This window comes from Betta splendens, chromosome 2 (assembly GCF_900634795.4).
Source record: "Betta splendens chromosome 2, fBetSpl5.4, whole genome shotgun sequence".
In the NCBI taxonomy this organism is placed as follows: domain Eukaryota; kingdom Metazoa; phylum Chordata; class Actinopteri; order Anabantiformes; family Osphronemidae; genus Betta; species Betta splendens.
In genome coordinates, this window is record NC_040882.2 from 10,675,922 (window position 1) to 10,696,486 (window position 20,565).

Sequence of the window (20,565 nt, forward strand, 5' to 3'; positions counted from 1 at the left end):
GAAGAGATGGCGAGGAGAACCAGACAGAGAGGAGAAAAGTGAGACAAAGTCGCTATAAAAATCCTATTAACAGATTGTGAGATGTGCCATTCTGCTAACTTCTTCTGTGACTCATACGCGCGTCTGCACGCAGCATCTGGTGAAGTGCTGCAGTTTCCTGATTCACCGTGGGAACTTGACCACGACTGTTTTCTTCACGTGCAGACAACCTGCTATCTGCTGCTAATGTGAAAAATACATTCTCTTTGTCGATCAGTCTGCGTGAGTGTGTGTGCACATCTCTGCCTTATTACAGTGTGTCTATATCAGTAATACAGGCCCTGCTGGCAGGCTGTGGCTTTCAAGAAAACCACTTAGAGATGTCCAGGGAGGGTCTGGGACTCAGTGGGGCTGCCTCAGCACGGCTCTAATGCATCTGTGAACACACACACACACTATTACTTGAAGAAGAAAGCTCAGTGCAGCAGGAAACACAAGAGCCCTACATGGTGCATGGATATACATCATGTAAACTAATGCAGACATATACAGAATACGTCTCCAGGCTGAAAGTTCACCGACTGCGCTTAAGTTTTACTGTTGTGTGTACAGCTTTTTGAATGCTTTTTAAATGAGTCTCAACTTGAACTGTTCGCCGAGCAGCAGGAGCAGAGCTACAGGGGAGGAAGGGGGGACGTGCCCCCTGCTGTCATCCACTCTACTTCCTTTTAAAATTCTAAAATTGTGATGTACAGGCCAGACACACAGCAGCGGCTGAAGTCCGGCTGGAAGTTCCCCTGGAGGGTTTCCAGTTGTGTATCTGTGTGTGGCTCAGACTAATCCACCTCAGTCCTTCCTAAGGAACCAGTAATTGCTCTTGGGAACCCCTGCAACTCCTGGGAAACCATAATATAGTATAATAATATAATGTGCTTGGACAAGAATTAGGGTTTGGAGCTGAAGGAGCACCCGCTATTATACTGCGATATACATCAGTTCATGCGCTTGAATGAATCCCAGTACATTTACTATAGTGGTAAATGTGGGAGACATAAGTATAGTACATCACAGTATACAGGTTTTAACTATTTTATTAAGTGTTTTAGGAGCATATCTGGGGGGTATAAACTATAAAAATATGATTTTTTTGATTGCATCCAAAGCCACGATTTTAGTGCAGATGATTGAATACATCACATTTAGTGGGATCCTTTGGGGAGACGTACCAAAATATTAACACTGACCACAACATGATGAAATGTTACCTCTCCCTACTTCAGAGTGAAAACATTACTCTTTATTTGCTGTAATAAAGGAATATTCACAAACCTGTCAGTACACGACTTTAAAAACACAACAGCTTACAACAAAGACTACAAGCATCCTCACACATACAGAGCTCCACCGAGACCGAGTGCAGGAGTGGACTGCTTAAAAGATTCAGAGCATGGAGTGTCTGGCAGATCATTACAGACACTGTGGGAAATTAGAGAGACACTGTGTCTATGTGTGTGTGTAGGTTGGTGTGGTGCACTGTAGAGGATCATTATAAGGTCACGGCCAGAGTGTGAGAGAGAGAGCGCCAGGGCAGGAAGAGAGTTCAATCATGGGTTACCCAGTGGAGAGTTGTGGGCTGATGTTCTGTGTGTGTGTGTGTGTGTGTGTGTGTGTCTACACTTCATCAACACCTTCATATATACACCCCGTTAGTATTCCACACAGCGATAATCATTCTCAGGCGCTTTGGTCTTTGTCCAGACTGGCCTACTGACAGGTTCATCCTGTCCAGCTCTCTCTTCTTCTACCCTGGATAAAACTTCCAACATCATTTTATTCAAACCCATGACACTTGATGTACAGTTTGTTCCCCCACAGTCGCATCAAAGCCAATATGTAAAACTTTGTAGGAATGTCTCCCAGCTTCTAGCCTTTAATTGGACAAATAGACCTAAAACAATCTGATTGCACACGTTTTTACTTGCGTGCGTGCAGTAGAACAGAACAAAGCCAACTGTGAACACACTCACTTTCCACATAGAGACAGAAAAAAAGGAAAACGGTATATTTCACTAATATGAGCTTGTTTTACTGTAAGAATCAATACAGAGCACGTGTTATAGAGTAATTATAATGATCACATAATTAGTGTTTGTAACTCCAAACAGTTACACACAGTTCAAACAGGGAATTAAATGTTGCAACAAAAAGAAAAATACATCTTGAAAATGGATATGATCATTGATCAATTCTCTTTATGCTCAACTCTTAGCCTTCTGAAGCGATGCACTTAATAATACACAACGCACTGTGTTATTGTGAAAGGTTGAAGTAAACATCATCAATATTGTTTAGTGCAATCAGCGAGGAACCACCTTATTGCTGCCTCGTTCGCTAAATCTTCCGGATCCAGTGCGGCGCAGTGTATCCCGCCGCTGAGGCCGGCGCCGGTGGAGAAATTTGTATCTCTGATGGATTTCTCCTCGTTGTTTTTGTTCAGAATGATTAATCTGGAAAGGAGGCCCCTGCGCTTTGATTGTGAGCGGCTGACAGTAAAACCTGACATTTACCATTGATGTTTTGGACTGCCGAGAAATTGCTGAAAGTGCTTTCAAACTCCATCACTGCTCCGCTGTAAATATCTTGATAGAATGTGACATTTCCTCAACCGGGCGCGGGAATAAGAAATAGCCAGGAAAACAATAAAACAGGCCTGAGAAAGACAAGACGCATCATCACGACTCTTTCCCCCATTAATAAGTAATCCTTCTCCAGCTATACGGCAGCGGTGCAGCAAATGCTCCATAAACAACTTTAGAGAGTTCATCAAAGAGTATCGCAGTCAAACTCGATTCATTAGTGGGAAATTGACTTGACAAGCATGACCAGCACTAGCAGGCTATTGATCAGCTGCTGTCATCAGTATAGGTGATTTGTGCTGGCAGCGACAACCACAAGGAGGGGGGAGCAGAAGCACTAAATATAAGGCTGCAGTGTTAACACGGCGTCTTCTGGAGAGCGCTGCCGTCAGGTTTCGCTCTCCTTCAGGAATCGTGACGCGTAACAGTGGATTGTGTGCAGACCCTAAGCCTGTGGTGCCCTGCGAGTTTATTTTGGAGCGGCGCACATTGAAGCGGTTCAGGGGTTGCCCAAGCATCCTTGTCTCCGCGGCTGAATCGGAGATTCTTAACATTTGCATGGGGCTGGCGACGGTGGCACCATCCTACTCCCTCTACAGCCTCTGCTGAGCGCTGGTGACAGGAAGGGCCCAAGTTCGAATTAGTGTTAGTGTCTGGAGCGTCTGAGTGTCACTGAGGAAGCTCAGTCTAACACGGCTGGATGGCCACAGCGCCAAGGGTTATTTAAAGACAGAATTCTTTGTTTCTTAGAGTTTCTTAGTTTAAACGAGAGAGAAAGCACAGGTGGTTAAATCAGCGGTCACCTAATCCACTCACTCAACGTATGAGGGTGGCACCAGCTGCTGCTGTTGCTTTGTCATCTTCATTTTTAGCGAATAAGCCTTAAATGTTTCAGGGAGATTCAGCTTTTCCAACTTTCTCAAGGCATCCATCACAGTTTCTAGCGGACTGGTTGCGTTTCGCAGTGAGGACAGAACGAGTGTAAACATGAACCCTAACGCATGAGAAAAGCCAGCGACGCAGCTGACTGGTTAACTTAGCGTCAAAGCGTGGCAGCGTGCAGAAGCAGAAGCCACGGCCCAGTTCTCCTCTGGGCCACTGCCACATGCTCCTCTCTGAGCTGAGCTGGCACCACGGCTCCAGCTTTCATTTAAACGCAACCAAAAGTTCTGTTTTTGCCAGCTGTGGTTAAATTTGGACGTCTCCATCATCTCAGATGGACCCTTCCTGTCCTGCATATGCATATTTCCACAGAATGGATCATTGTAAAGCTGAGTTGTTCATCCTTCGCCAAGTAACCTCATCCCAGCAGTGAGCTGCTTCTTTCAATGCTCATGTTTTACCAGCAGTGGAGGATTTTTCCGTTTCCTAATAATGACACAATATACCCAATTAATGATGTAATAATGATGAATAAGTCATACATTCATGTATATTATGTACTGTACACAACTTATTAGTACACTGTACCACGAGAATATTACAGCTACAGTACAACCAGGTTATTGTATCATCATGACGACTGGGTGATTTATGATGCTTGTGTCTTATTCTCAGAGTCACAGTGGTGCCCACTTATTGTTTTGCATGCAAGAATCGTCATTTAATCATTGTCATCATTAAGTTAGCATTAGTTCATAATGACTTCTTCATGTCTGTGATCATTGACATTGACAAAGTGCTTTTACCAGCAACTTAACTGTTTGTTCTTATTGGAGGACTTTCCTGTTTGGAGCAAACAAAATGCGATCACATCATTGTTATTTCCCCACTGTTGCCAACCGTGGGACCACGGAGGGAAATGATTGCCGGATTAACTGCGCGAGAGATAAAGAGGAAGAGAAATACTATTACTGAGAGGGAGAGTGGCGAGAGGTCAGAGAGAGATGGCTTTCATAAAGGGCTTGACAGAGCCGGGCACAGACGGCTGAAGTGGGACAGATCATTCTCGTAAGTTGTAGCAGTGTTTGTCCCCCCCCGCTATCTCCAGGAAATCAGAGGCGAGCGGCAGCGGGACACTATTAGGTAGCGAGGCTTAAAGGAAAGAGGGTGTGGAGAAATGTAAAGATGGGGGAAGGATGGGGGGGGGGACGCGAGCGAAGCAGGTGCAGCCAAACACAATGAGTTCACTGCAGAGTTGCTTTTAATTCTGTCTTTTCTTAAAAGGCTACAGTAAAATGAGTGTGCTTTTAAGACCCGCCAGAAGCATAAAAGACCAGCTCTAAAGCCCTCATTAGTTCCTAGAAAGCAAAACAAACGGCAGCTTTCCATTTGAGTCCAGGCTCAGGGACAAAATGGGCTCAATGAATGTGTTTTGATGCGCTGACAAAAACACACTCACTAAAAAAAACTGGAAACAGGTGCAACGAAAACCAAATATAGACGTCCTTCTCCCAGACGCTGCTCATTTCCACGGCGCTGTGACGACGTCACTGATTCACAGTCAGTGAAAGTGTTACTTAGAGTTGAATCCTGCCTGAGCCGATGTCGTGACATGACGATGACTTACTTTTAACACACTCGACTTTGTTGTGATCGACTTGAATCACCCAAAAACGCAAATATCTCTCCAGCATATTCAACTTCACAGAGGCCTCGGTCTGATATTTGTGTGTGTGTGTGTGTGTGTGTGTGTGTGTGTGTGTGTGTGTGTGTGTGTGTGTGTGTGCGTGTGTGTGTGCGTGCGTGTGCGTGTGTGCGTGTGTGTGTGTGTGCGTGCTGCTCCACGCTAAAGATAGAGCGCAGCTACCTCGCTCTGCCCCCCTCGCAGTCTGTCAGCGACTCTCTCTGCACAGCATCCTGTCCTGCAGGTCAGCCGGCCTTTCAGCCATTAGCCAAAAGGGAGAAAGTGCACGTTGGCATTTCACAGAGAGGGAGGTAGGGAGCCAGATTGATCCACAGTTCTACCTAAGCACAATGCTTCTCTGCGAGTTAAATGGCATTGCGCTCGTGTAATTTCCTGCCGCTCTAAGAGCCGGCCTATCGCTCAACCGCTGCCTACTCAAACCAGCTCCTTTAGAGCAACATTATATGATTAGGAGGCAACAAAATGTCAGCCTGGCCCCTCGACTCCAGCGCCGACATCTCCGCTGGGTGGAAGAGGTGAAATGAAACGTATAAAGATAGATGCAGGGGGACTAATGTAAATAACACTGTAAAGATGGAGGCCGGAGAGTCCTCCTTGTCTTGTTCAACTCAGTGCTGTAGTAGAGCATGACACAGTGCCCAGGGCTGGTTCTGTTCCCACTGAGGCCACTTATACTCAACTCACACTGCGCTGCTGTACGGCAGCGAGAGAGGCTTCCCCAAAACGCTGCACCTGAATGAACAGCTCCGTGCGGTCGTGAGGAGGAGGCTGGAGGGCCAGGGATTGTTCCGCTGGATAATGCCTCTGCTTGAACAGACTGTGCGCCATGCGGCTTGGAGCCAGGTGAGACGGCCCCATGAAAATGAGGATGCATGAGGACGGAGCCCGCGCAGCTCTCGCATCCATCTCGGGAAAACGTGAGAAACATAAGGAGGTTTGAGGAGCGAGAGGTGCTGATGAAGCACAGTCAGGCGTCCCGAGGAGGAGCTAAACGGACCGGAGCCTCGTTAATCAAGTGGCCGCACGTGACGGCCGACGTTAAAGTTCATCATCGTTCACTCACAACAGACGAGGTTCATCCGTTAGTGAAGTCGACTGACGAAAGGCGGGTTCCAGTATTCTCTGATATCACACTGACGCTTGGAGCAGCAGCACTGGTTTTGCTTATTTACTGAGAAATCCAGGGATCAAATATCGCAATGCGCCGCGCGTAAATGTTTTCGTTAGTTATTTGCAGTACTTTGGAAATCTTTTAAAAATCATGGTCGGCTTTTCAAAGAAGTCTCAATAAATGCATATACTCAGGTACTTGTATTCTGTTGTTTATCGTTCTTTTTCCTTTGTGTGGAATAAACAGTGAAGTTTGAGAATCTGATCAGCTCACAATCTGAAAACATGAAGCCAAACCTAGAAGCAGCCACTTCCTGTGATCTTTCATTAAAGCAGATTCTACGCTTTGCAGTGTTCCCATCACTTCCAGCTTTGAGGGTTCATTTATTTTATTTGAGTGGGCAGTGGCTGGATGGTTATTACATGTCCCCCGGTGCTGCGTGAGGATACAGCATTCACTGGGTGCTATTACTCCCACCAACCTGTGGTTCCACAAAATGTTGAATTTGATGAATGAGTATGTGTTTTTACCCTCAACTACAGCCCTTAAAGGTGAAGACAGAAGCCATTTGTTTTCAAACTTTGGCATTTAGCCCCAAAGTCATTGGTTGACATTGCCTGCCACGCCTTCAACTGAAAGTTTAGCTTTAATTGATTTCCTGACCCTCTAGACAGATTTAGGTTTACCTAAATCCAATCAATTTTTTCTTTCCCAAAGGACTGAACAACATATTTCACAGCAGTGGGTTAAAAATGTAACTTCCCCCGAGGTCAAAAGTCCTAAATCCAATAAGGCAAAGTGTAAACAAAGCTACTAATAAGGTGACAGGGTGGTAGTTACAGACTGGGGGCTTCATTAATTCAGTTCTTTGCTATAATTTGTGTCTACTTTAAGAAAGAAGAAGACAGGAGTCTGCTTTTTCCCGAGCTCCACCCCTCTGCAAATCTCTTTCAGATCCCCTCAAGCCAATTAGAGAGTAGAGAAGTGAAAATCAGGAAGCAAATTGGTCTTTTGGCTAACCTCTCTGGGGGAACGGTGAGGAGGAGGATGGAGAGGAGGGAGGGGAAACAAGTTTAGAGATTTAGGAGAGGGAATCAGACAACAGGATGCTGTGAGGGTGTGTGTGTGTGTGTGTGTGTGTGTGTGTGTGTGTGTGTGTGTGTGTGTGTGTGTGTGTGTGTGTGTGTGTGTTCGCGCATGCGTGCCTGTACTGTACAAACCACCATCTACCGCCTGCTGTACATGTCAGGTGATGTATTTCTGGCAGCTCAGCATCAGATGCAGCGGCTTCCTTTGCAATGAAAGCTGCAGTCACCACAGGGGGACACCAGACTGCAAGTGATGGGACCCACTTTGTATACATGCAAACGCACCGTGCTGGTAATATTCCTTCCCCCAGGGCTTCTTCAGGCCTGAGAGTGATGCTCCGGGACTGAGAGAAGTGCGTGAAGGCTCTCTCAGACCTCCTTTCACATCAACCTGCAGCTGCCCAAAACACTGACAGTCTACACGAACGTGGTCCCTGCTGGTTCCACTGTCCGTCAAACGAGACCATTTTACCCATTAGGTGAACTGTTATTGTGTTGTGTGGCTCCTGTGTTCACATAAAGTAGCTGAGCCTCCTGCAGGCTCCAGTGTTCTCAGCTGCAATTCAAGAGGTTCAGTACTTTAGCCACGATGGCACACGCAGCGCTGACCAAGTTTGCTGATATTTGTGCTTATCTCCGTTCACAGCTGTTTCTCGACACTTTCCATACAGCAGCAAACGCTTCCCTTCATCTCAAAGATCCACCTTCAGCACTTTGTGCAGCTCAGAGTGCGCCCAGTGTTTTTCCCGAGACTCCTGATTATCCCACGGCGCGGGCTGAAAACTTGGAATCCTTTTAAAAGGACATCAAACGTCTTCTCGAGCCTCTGCGCGCTCGTGCGCTCGGCCCTCGGCTGCTGCGAAAGCTCACGGCCGCACGCGGAGCACAACACGGCGGCTTAGGCTGCTTTACAAGCCCAGATGAGTGCAGGAGTTAAGCCTGGTTTAAGATCAGCTTGCAGTCACATGTGCAGTAGCACACGGCGCTTCCGTCCTCATTACTGTTGATTGCATATACAGTTAAGGCCCTTTATGCGTTTGGTCGTATAAATGCTGTAATGTGCTGCTGTAGAGTGCAGGACGCCGCCACCCTCCTACATTATGCATGTTTACTACACGACGGCCCGTCATTGAACATCTGCGCACTTGGAAGGAAATCATACCTGCACAAATCAATCGCTCCTGCAATTTCACACACACTTGTTTTAGTCTTTTCATGATTATTTCTCTTCCAAACAGCTGGTTCCTCCAGAGAAAACCACAGTGAAGCGTCTATGTGGTTGCAGCGGGCCTTTGCTTTGTTTTAAGCACATACTGTTTTGCCTTGTGCTGCATTTCATTTCACTGTAGCAGTCGTGTTCTATAGGAAAGCAATGACACGTGACATAGCAGGAATCTGAAGCAGTTTTTAAAGTATTTTAATGGAAGCTCAAAGGTGCTGCCTGTCAGGGAATCTGTTGAGGGAAGATGCGGATGACTTTATAATTATGCTTTTGTTAGTGTGTAATCACTTTCTTCAGCTTATGATGAAAACATGGCTCAGGATCGGCCTTTAGTGTTCTTGCGCTGCCTCGTCATCCTCTTTCTCTCCCTGTAAGGTTACTTAGCACTAGTCGATGTAAGAAAATGTCTGCTTACAATGCATGGATGATGCCCTTACACCCCGGAGCTGTTTGGACATTGGAAACAGCCAGGGTTGATTATTTGTGCTTCGTGGGCTGTTTTCAGTCTGAGCTGATCAGCTCCCAGGTCTGTCTGACTGAAGTCAGCAGTAAAGCGGTGTTCTCTGTGTAATCCAACTTACCTTCTGCATCATTTTGCTTTTGCACCTCTCCTCGTCATTGTCTTATTCTGCGGCCCTAATGGAGCAATGCATGAGTTTGAGGCAGCGTCCACTGATGTTACTTCTGCATAGGAAGTAGATAAAACTTTGTTGTTTGCAGACATGAAGGTCAGTAGAAAGTTTCTGAGAGTCACTGGAGATGGTCAGAAAGAGGCCAATTAGGCCAGTACGCCTTGTTACACTTGGGGCTATGCATTTTATACATCAGCAGGTCTGAGCGTAGTGTAGCAGGGTATTATGGGAATACATACCAATGCACTTCCACAGTGAGTTGGAACAAATGTGCATAAACAGGCCATTTGCTTTGTTGTGTTAACGTTTATCAGTTTTTGGATTTGGGCTATTTTCTGATATAATATCTAGTTTTGTGGCCTGGAATCTAATGCCACTACCAGTAATCCCCATTCAAAGCAGATCTGTACAATTTTCCAATTACAGGGATGAGAAAATACAGAGAGCGCCTCTAAGATGATGAAAATGAGAGCAGAGAAATCTGAGCGCGGCTGCATCTGCCTACGGAGGAAGTGCACTGGCAGGCAGATTTAGACAGCTGCACTGAAATGAAACTGGAGGTAGAGCACAATCAGAGCTCCCGCCTTCACTTTTAATATGCTGAATTTGATTTGAAAGCTGACATGGTCCCGCTGTCCCAGGGGCCCTCAGAGAGCATCCGGCGGCCCGGTGGCGGAGGCTTCAGCCTGACAGGGGAATGAGGCGACGCTCGTGTGTGTGTGTGTGCCTGTGTCTGTTGCATTTGTGTTTGTGTTTACCATTTGTCTTTCAAACTTCGCCAACGCGACGCTCGTGCTGAGGGTTTGAAAGGCCTCGACGGAAAAAGAGACAGAGCAAAGAGGAGCTTTCCAAGGCTTTGTGTGTGATCAACCGCAGCAGGAGGATAGATCACTTTTCTTCATAAAAGAAGTAATTACAAGAAAGTCTGCTTTTATAAAGACATAAATTGGTCAGAGAAAGAGATGGAAGATGGAGAAGGAACACAGTGAAGTAGACAGTATTCAATGGCAAAGTAGAGGCCTCTGTAATCTGTCTAAAGGAATTAACATGACACCTTGTGTGCGTTGGTCTTTTTTCTGTGTATCTTTCTTTTGCGCATTTTCTACCGTGTGTGTGATACTTTTTATGCATTAGAGCCTCCCGTGTGTGTGCGTGTGTGTGTGTGTGTGTGTGTGTGTGTGTTTAATCTGTGTCTGTGCTGAGGTTAATCCTTACCTGGCAAAGTTGCACACTGGGGTAATCTGGAACAGGAGGGAGCAGCACATGATGGGACAGCAGGAACAGGCTTAAACAGCTGTTACACGCCGGCCGACTTACAAATGCTGCGGAAAGAAAACAAGCACGTCACTTCACTAATCGCATACAGTATTTAACCTCAGGGAGACCTGCTGTAGGACACGTGGAGTCCGCAGATTACGACTGTAGGAAAAACACAGTTTCATACTCTTGCATGCAAGTTTTATGGTGGAGACTTGAAAATCCAAATCAATCCTAAAAGATCTATAGATAAGATGGAAACATTCTGTGCCAATAATAATAATAATAATATGCTGAGTTGAGTGGTCAGCGCTGTGGAGACTGGGACTACATTAGATTAGACAAAGCGAATCAACACATGGTCACAGAGTACTGTATGTGCAGCAGCATCCTGTCCCACAGGCACAGCAGCTCATCCCACAGCACTCTACCTCTGTTTAGTCCAAATTCTGATGAATCAACAGAGGCAGCAGGCGTTTCTGTGTACCTACCCCTCCCCCTCCGTTGTAATTGTTCTGTGGGGAACAAAAGGGGCTTTTTGTGATCTTCAGTTTAGAATCGGAGAGAAACCCAAGATGTATTTCAGCAGCTTTACAGTAGGTTGTCAGTGTGTGTTTGCGTATGAATGTGCGTCTCCACATCACATCAGCGCCACATAAACGCCACCAGAACCGGTTGCTGCCCTTGAGTCACGTGTCCCTGAACTTATTGCGTTACGGTGGACGCATGCAGCATCTAACATGGCGGCGGCTGCAGCTGATGCAGGAGTATCGGCTGCAGTGTCACCGACGGCTGGTGAACGCTGGACCAAAAAATAAATGTGTGAATCCCCTTCATACAGTATGTCCAGTGGTTGTTATGCTCTTAACACGGGTGGTAATTATAGATTTAATAACGCTTGAGGGCTTTTGGAGGGCTGTAACGCCTGCGTGGTGCTGCCTGGTGCTCGGTGGCTAGACGGAGTGAATTTCCAGCTCGCAGCGGAGACGGCCGCACCGGCTCTGGGCTTGGGGCTGATGGGCTGATGGCGGCTGCCACTTCCATCCGTCTCTATATGCCCACTGTGGTTTGACGCAGTTCCACGTCACGCCTGTTCCCACTCAGTCCTCGCTGTTTCTTCACACACACAATGCCATATGTTTCCATCTGTGGGGGTGTGGATGTACAGCACAACAGGGTTTCACCAGCCAAGGGGGATTAGTTCACATCTTTTCTCTCCCGCACACATGCTGCTGTTTCAGTCTCACACTCATTCGTTAGTACACGTTTCTGTTTCTCAGTTATGGGACATTTTCTAGCTTTGTGTTTGTTGTCATTGCTTCTTCTCTTACATTTTTTGTCTTTCTTCGTGTTTTTCAGTTTTACTTTCTCATATTTTTGGGTGTGGGCTGTTCCCTCTGCTCTGCGAGTTTAGGTTGTGAACATTAGTCAGGCTGCCACTCACAAAAGGTGACCACAGTTGAGTTGTCCTTTACGTATAAATAAATGTGTTAGCCTGAATGGAGACTCAAACTTATTAGATTTCATAAAGGACTCAAAAGGATCTGGTTTGCAAGCGGAGATTAGAGGCAGTGAAATCCCATCAATCTGCAACTCAACCTAGATGGAAAGAGGTACAAACCAGTCATAACCAGTCTAGTAGCCAGTCACCTAACCAGCTTATCAAGAAAACAACTAACTAACTACTGTAAGTGTGCTTATAAAAAACACTTCAGTTTCTGTACACTTACTGTAATTAAATACATATAGACACTGAAAGAATAAGAATTGACCTGTAAACCAATCAGTCAAGTGGACACAGAATAAGTGAAGGGCTGCCTGTGATGCTACAGTTGCCTAAACATTTCCAGTGGCCTCTTGTGGTATTGAGGCAAAAAAACAACTTCCACAGCCATAAGCAGTTTGTGAGTCCAGTGTCCAGTTCCTACAGTGCAGTACATCCATGTCTTAGTGAAAGAGGGTAAAAGTCAAAGTGTGTTTCTCTCTGTACATTTCCAAATTCATTTTTTTCCTGTCTCTGCTGTCATGTCAGTCCTTCTCCAGTTTTGTTTTGCCCCTGCATCCCCCCATACCTCCACCCCCCACCTCCCCTCCGCTGTCTTTCTCCCACTCTCTGGCTGCAGATGATGGGCTTCCACTCCACATTTTGGAGCTTGTAAATGTATTTTTTCCTGGACAGCTGAAGACGCGCACTCACACCATGTGAACTGAACACACACACACACACACACACACACACACACACACACACACACACACACACACACACACACACACACACACACACACACACACACTGGACCATCTGTGCCTCTCCAGCTGAAGAGAAAAGGCTGGAGTACATCTGTGGCAGACTCGGTTTGAAACACAAACACAGATCGCTCTATTTTGGGTCTCTTGGATTGTGGCTGCCACATTCCAGAAAACTACACTGTGTGAAATTGTGTGTCTGTGTCCAAATGTGTGTGCTTCAGGGAGAGGAGCCACTAGATGGGTTGAGCATTACCGGTGTGTGTGTGTGGCACCAACCATTAGTCTGACTGTGAGTGTGTGCGCGTGCTGTTAATTGACATTGAGACTGACATAAGCTTGTCATCTACGCCTCACCCTTTTCTCTCTCTTCATGCTGCTCTCGCTTCTTCTGCTCTCCTCTGTGTTGCCGAACTTCCCTTCTCCCTTCTCTCCCCCTCTTCCCTCTCTCTTCTGCGCTCCACTCTTCCATCTATTTCCACTCATTCCCTCTTTCACTTCTTATCTTCCCTCTCTCCATCACTTCCTCCTCGTCTCATCTCTCAGTAATGACCTGATCTGATTGGATTTGGTCTCAGATTCCTTCCGTGGCTAATGGCTGTGACCGTTGCTAGGCAGCCGCTGCCAAAACACCCACAAACATGGCCGTGTTGCCGGGCTAGTCCGACGATGGAAGCGGATCACTCGCTGGCCTTCACGGCGCTGTTTGTTGCTGTTGCTTACGGTTTACCTGAGCTCCGTGAGCTCCATGAGCTCCTCCACCTCAAATATATACCACATTCCATCTCTGTACATTAGTAACAATGTTAAAGTTGAATCTCCTGGCATTTAGTAGCCAGCCAAGTCAAATTTAGGTCCAATTTTGTCTCTTCTGCTTGTAGATGTAGCTGAACCATAAACATAACTCACGGCATTTTACAATCTATATATAGCAAATCTAATGATAACAGCAAGCGTTTACATAAGTCAAGTGTGTAAATCAGCCTGCAGCATGTTGCAGTAACTTTGCACTTGCTAACTTTGTTTCCTCTGATAGCGTCTTTGTTATTCTTGTGTCGTCTCCATCTGTCAGGTCAGTTTTACAGTACCAGCTGGTCTGGTGCATAACCACGGATGGTGAACTGTACTGTATATTCTTATTCAGCCTAAACATGCTGGGTTTTAGGTGGGTTTTAGTATTTGCAGTACTGTATATATGTTTATTTGGGAAGTTTCTAACGACTGATTGAACAAAAACTGTATTGTGTTTATGTTTTTGGTTGCCATATTATTAGTTGCAATGGAGACTGGAAGCGTATCTCATGAAGTACAGGTCACCTGTCAGACCATTCTGAGTGACACATAAATGTGACTGTGTGATCCTGGAGAACAGCAGTGTCACCCTCCGCTGTAGCTACACTTGCTGTACACTACATTAGTCAACAGGTGAACAGTGTCAGAGACAGACTGGACAATAACTAGGCTGCAAATACTGCCGGTGCTCTGAGTACTTCATTACTAACCACACTTGGAGATGAGTACTTGCTCCCTGGGGAACTGGGTTCTTCTTCAGCCGCTGGGGGTCAAGTCCTGAACGCGGTGCGCTTCCAATACCGTACATGTCTGAGTGTGGGGGTGGTCTAACTCAAACCTCTTGTCTCTAACATCACATAGAAATATTATGTGCCTTATTACCTCTGCCTTGTATCCAGCACTGCAGTACCTGCTTCACTAATAATACATGATTATTTAAACCTGTGCTTGCTCTTCTTTATGCGTCCCCCATCTGGACTCATTACGTGGCTGTTTGCATTTTTAAGCCAGTTTTACCTTCTTGCTCAGGGTGTGCTATCCTCCACCTGAGCATCTGCTGGAGCTCTGAATTAAAAGTTCTTAGCTGTAGATTTGTTTCCTCTTTCTCTTTGTCCTTTTCCACCCTGAAAGTAGAAGCCATTAAGGCAGATGGGAACAAGCCTTAAAACTTTAATCAGTTTATTTATTTTCAACACAACAGGAAGGATTTTATGTGTAGTTTATTTACTTTATGAGCTGGCCACCCTATGCCCCCGCTCTATATCACCTGATAATTATGCAATCTACATCCATATTTCATGCCTGAGCTGCAGCTCAGATTGTTCTCCTTCTGGTCTTTGTTTCTCAAAAGCCTTCCTAGAGCTCTGTTCTGCTCTCAGACTCCATGGCTGATCAAAACAAATTTCCACTCTCCCTCGCCATCATTAGCCGAAAATCCGATGGGTTGAAAGTACAGCGTGTGTTGGATCAAACTTCGTCCTCCCACCTAGTTTCATCTGATCAGCTTTTATGCTGCGTTGTTTGTTGTGGCTGCGCCCGGCTCTACTTTCCTTTCTCTTCTTTATTCTTTTGTGACTTTCTGCTGTTGCCAAGTGCTGAGGCTTGGTGGACGCTCGGTGCGCTGCAGGTCTGTGACTGCTCCCCGCTGTCTGACCGTCTAGTTAGCTCCGCGTCCTGTTGCCCGCATGGCTTCGCTGTCAGCTGGGCCCATTGAAAATGCTTTTCTCCAGGGTACAGAAAACCATTGAAGTAGAGATCAGTGGAGGTTTGTTCTGAACCGTATGAAGCCCCGTAGGTCGGCTGAATCAGTGTTTGTAGCGTCCATGTATAGTTAATTATTATCTTTATGCATTTACTGTATCTGCTGCGTTTTCCCCTCTACTAATGGAAAAAAGGTAAAAATGTGCTTATGAAAAGCTGTTTGACCTTTAAGCCACTGTTACTGTTGCAGTTTTATCCGTTCCACTGCCTGTCAGAGGAGCTGTCCAGGGTGCTGGTGCTGATGCTGTCCCAGGTGCTCAGCATCAGTCTGCTACTCTCATTTACTCCCATTAAAACCCTCCTGGGGCCACGTCGCAGTACTGCTGTGTACTGTAAGTGTTCCTAAATGGTGCCGCTAAGAGTTTATTAAAGACATTCACACACAGTGGCTCACCTTGGAATGGGGAAATTTAGTAAGAGAAGTAGGAGGATGAAGTGCCTCGATGCCTCTGAAGTGAGTGGAAATGAAATATTCATCAGTTCATTAACACGATTGACTGAATGAGTTAGACAGACAGGACATACGCATAAAATAACAAATATTTTAGATATTGTCTCAAGATGTGTCACAATGTAATGTCATGTAATGTACAGTAAAACTACATGTTTGCTTCTGTTTGGCATCAGATGTAATGTATAGTAGATGAACATTTTTAATGTTAAGGGCCACATTACACTTTTAACAATATATTCATGTGAAATCTGTTTATTTGTTGCAGTGTTTATTTTGGCATTAATCAATTAATTTGTATCTTATTCATCTTAGTCACTTTTAGCCATTTTTTTAAACTGTACATTTTAGTCAAAATCCACATACAAGATTGACAAAGTTAGATTTTGAACTTCATTTTACCTTGATTTGGTATTTAGAAGTGGAGAAACGGAACAGAATGAGAAGAGGAGTGACAGCTACAGGTCGCTGCTCAGAGCTGAACCGGGGCTCAATAACATTGAAAACATTTTAAAGTAACATGACTTACCATCAGTACCACCGGTAACCATGGTTACTTGTGTTTCTTGTCTAATGAACGATTACTATACAATGTTTGCAAGGTTTTTTATTCACTAATTATAAAACACACCCTTTTTTCGCCCTATTCACAGAGTTTCTTCCATGTGGGTTGTCAGTTTGATTCACGGTCACATCACAAATTCCGGTTTGAGCAGCTCTGATGGAGAATCCTTGTTGCTGTCAGTGGTTCCTTATAAGCTGCAGGGAGCCGAGGGATATTTTCCCTGTGCTCTTGGACAATTCTTTGCTGTGATGTAAATGGAACAAACAGACCAGCCATCGGTGCCTCCGCATTTACTTTCCATTCATACTGTAGTGAAACGGCACAAACTGTGTTTCTGCTTGTTAGAGACACTGTGTTAGTAACTTGTAGTAGACCTCTGGTCTGTGCAGGGTTTCTGCTGAGGAGTTGTCGTTGATATTGGATGGTTTATTCTGGGACACGTTCTCAGATTTCTCTAAAGCCTCTTACTGTAAATATTGGATGTTTAGAAGCTGTTTTCCTGTTGTCACACTGGTCTTATTGTGTGTCTTCTACTTTGAGCCCATTCCTTCATCTAAAACCATCTTTATCTCTCTCAGCGCTCTGTCTTCCTGTCCTCTCTGTTATTGTACTGTCTTCACCTTCTCCTGTTTTGTTTTCTCCAGTCTTTCCATGTGCTCTCTCCTCCCTTTGTTTCAGGCTTTGTCCAATCTGATGTCTCCTTTCTCCTCCAGGGATTTCAGGTGCCTCCAACCTTTTATTCACCACCCCTGCACTTGTTTTCCCTCCTCTCTCTGTCACCAAACCCAGAATAAGCAAGGCGTATTAATGTTGGAGTCTCTTTATTGAGATGCGTGCGGCTGTGTGCGTGCATCGTGAGTGTGTCTATGTGTGTCCATGCATACCAGTGTGTGAGTGGAGCTGCTGCAGGTTTCACTTTAAATGGACTATTGATTGTTGCTCTGTCTTCTTTAGTCTCTGGCAGCTTCCTGTGCTCCCTGCTAATTCTCACACACTCACTCACTTTAACAGACATTACATATACACAGGCGCATTTGCACATTTCCTGCCTCCTCAGTGCAGGAAGGCAAACAACTGCTAATATTCATACATTACCTAAAACAGACACAGGAGATTGTGAATTAGGTAGTTACCTTGAGAGTCGAATGCTAAAACGTGGCAGATGGAAGCATGACGTGTCAGACTACACTGTTTAGTTAAATAGTCTATATGCAGTGATGTTAATAACTAGACTACATATAATTATTTAAAGGTAGTGAAAGACATATTCCTGCATACCTGCAGCTCAGATTAGGTCTAAAATAGCTATAATAATTAACGATAAGCTATAATGATCCACTCTAATGCTAAGGACTGACATCAGTAAAGTCACAGATGTCTCCCTTGAGAACAAGAGCTGACAGAAAATCTATGTGTCCATGTATAAAAATAGGCATGTTCAGTTTTACGAGTATGTGAACTAGTACAAATACAGTAATACTGTACACACTGTCCGGTTAAACGTAATTTAAAAAGTGTTTGGGGTGTAGTTGTGCAGTGGGTAGCACTGTGTGGGAATGAGCAGTAGTAAATGAATGGATGGATGGATGGATTAAAAAGTCTTTTTAAAAGTCTATTTTGTTTTGTTTTTAAACCACTTCCTAATGAAGTCATAGACATTATGGATAAAACATTTCAAAACTTAAAAACTATTTAACTAATCATAGCTAGTCATCAGCAAACTGAGACATTTGATGAAGTAACTGCATTGGTTGCATTTGTTATAAATGCATAAATATGTAAAATTCTCCACAGTTACTGACTAAGCAAAAGTTTTCTTAGCTTAGTTGTGGTGGTAATGCTCATTTATAATGTTTGATGCAACAGAGAGCACGATATGATTTAGCCAAGAAAACAATGGTAGCGTTCTAGCCCACATCACATAATTACAATACATCATCCTACACACACACTCATTGAATGGTGATGGACAAGAAGAATAACATTACACTCATGGGCATTAAAGCAGGAAGAAACAAATCAAGATAGGGCATCGTGGGAACGGCTCACACACACACACACACACACACACACACACACACACACACACACACACACACACACACACACACACACACACACACACACACACACACACACACACACACACACACACACACACACACAGATGTGGATGGATTACCTACTTTAGATGAGATTGTTTGCTACATGCTCCTATTTCACTCATGCTTCGCCGCACAGTCCGCTATTATCTCACATTGGATATATGTGTGTCACTGTGTGTGTGTGTGTGTGTGTGTGTGTGTGTGTGTGTGTGTGTGTGTGTGTGTGTGTGTGTGTGTGTGTGTGTGTGTGTGTGCGTGTGACGCGTCTCACTACAGTGCACAGCTCAATGTGGGACCTTTTAATTAAAGGAGAAGTTTCATTATCAGCTCCATTAGTCAACACGCAGCCGGTGTCAACGCACACACAGACTGAAACCCGACTGTTAACTGGGCTGCTACAATATTTAACCTGATGCTCTTTTTCTGCACAGCTGGTGTAATTTATTATCTATAGTAATGGGAAGTGACCCGTTTTCCAGTCAAATGAGGGAGGCGGAGGGGAGGTGCTGTTGGAAGCCATGATGTCGTCAGTGCTATTGTTATAGATGTCACAGGCCGCGATTTCAAAATGAAAACCCGCAAGCAGTCCGATAACGTGCCTTATGAGAGATGAGCGTCGTTCAGTGTCCCAGTCGATCCCTCCACCTCTTTACAAAGACCTTTTTGCTTCTGTCGTCAAAGGTGCACAAGGATCTACTGAAGCTGGACACTTTGCTCTGGGACTTCGCTTGACAGACCGACTTCTCAGTTAGAGAAACTGCTGCGGCCGCTCACTGCGGCCTTTTGAAAACGAGGAACCCAGAGACACAGATTAAACCGGGAAATGCCCAACCATCAAGCTGCGCGAGCAGATTGCTCCTGATAAAGGTGATATTTCACAGAGGATCATGACAGTGGACTCCAAGTTGACTCGCATTTCCACAAAATCTGCTGCTCAGAAGTCAATTATTTTCTCACGGATGCTCGGGGGAAGTCCACTTCTCCTTTTGAAAGGTTATCGTGCCAGTGATCAGCGCAGGACTTAAGTCTGCAGCTGGTGCAGTAGCGCTACACATTATACACTGTACCAGATGCTGTAGTCAGGTTTGACCTGTCTGAATTTGGAGGTTTGAGAACTCACTCCTACTGTTAGTGAAGGAAGAGAGTTTTTATTTTTAAATGTTTTACAGAAGTCGATATGAATAACACAACCATTCAAACAACCATTGTTCCCTGACAATAAATGTTAATTGTGCTCCATTCCGACCATCCATCACACTTACAGTCTGTAATAAAAAATGCAGCAGATGTTTAGCAATAATATAATAAAGAACCTGCAAACAGCAAGGCATTTCCCAGTGTTGGCCACTGGCAACTGAATCTGTTTGATTACAATATGTTCATCAAAGCTAAAGGAGAAAAAGCTGTTTTTATTATTTATTGTCTGAAGGTTCCAGGTGCGGTCTTTGAACTTTGAAGTGGCTCATTACATGGTGTTGAAAGCAGTAACTTGTTCACAGAAGGAGGTTAATTCCCAAGCGAGACTTGGATAAAATGCATTAACATCTACTCTCTCTGCATGATTGACAAATCCAAATTAAAACATATTCATGAACTGGGACGCTGAGTCATTCTTTCAGCAGCTAACGCTACATCACTACGCGTGCTCCTTTTCTCCTGTCACACTAATGTGGAACAGTGAAAATTGTGCCAGCTCACTGCAGTCTGTCATGTGATGGTGACAACCAGGTGGTGACGGCCTGTAAGTGGCAATTAGCCCTGAGCAAGATTAGAGGAGCCGCGTGTGTGTGTGTGTGTGTGTGTGTGTGTGTGTGTGTGTGTGCGTGTGTGTGTGTGTTTTGTGTGAATCCAGAGAAACACCCTTGTACATGTTTAAACTGTCAATCAGAGAGATGAGTGTGGTTTAAAGTGGTCTTCAGTGTGTGTGTGTGTGTGTGTGTGTGTGTGTGTGTGTGTGTGTGTTTGTGTGTGTGTGTACTGTACTCTTCTCATCTTCTTTTTGAACTGCTTCTATCGTTCAACATGGCCGGTACTCAGATCGCCCCACACACACACACACACACACACACACACACACACACACACACACACACACACACACACACACACACACACACACACACACACAC

General features: G+C 45.0%; 1 protein-coding gene across 22 annotated transcripts in view; it reads left to right on the plus strand.

Moving 5' to 3' along the window:
* dmd (dystrophin) overlaps nucleotides 1-20,565 on the plus strand; it is a 192,541-nt gene that overhangs the window by 37,619 nt on the left and 134,357 nt on the right. The gene's annotated exons all lie outside the window — the stretch shown is intronic.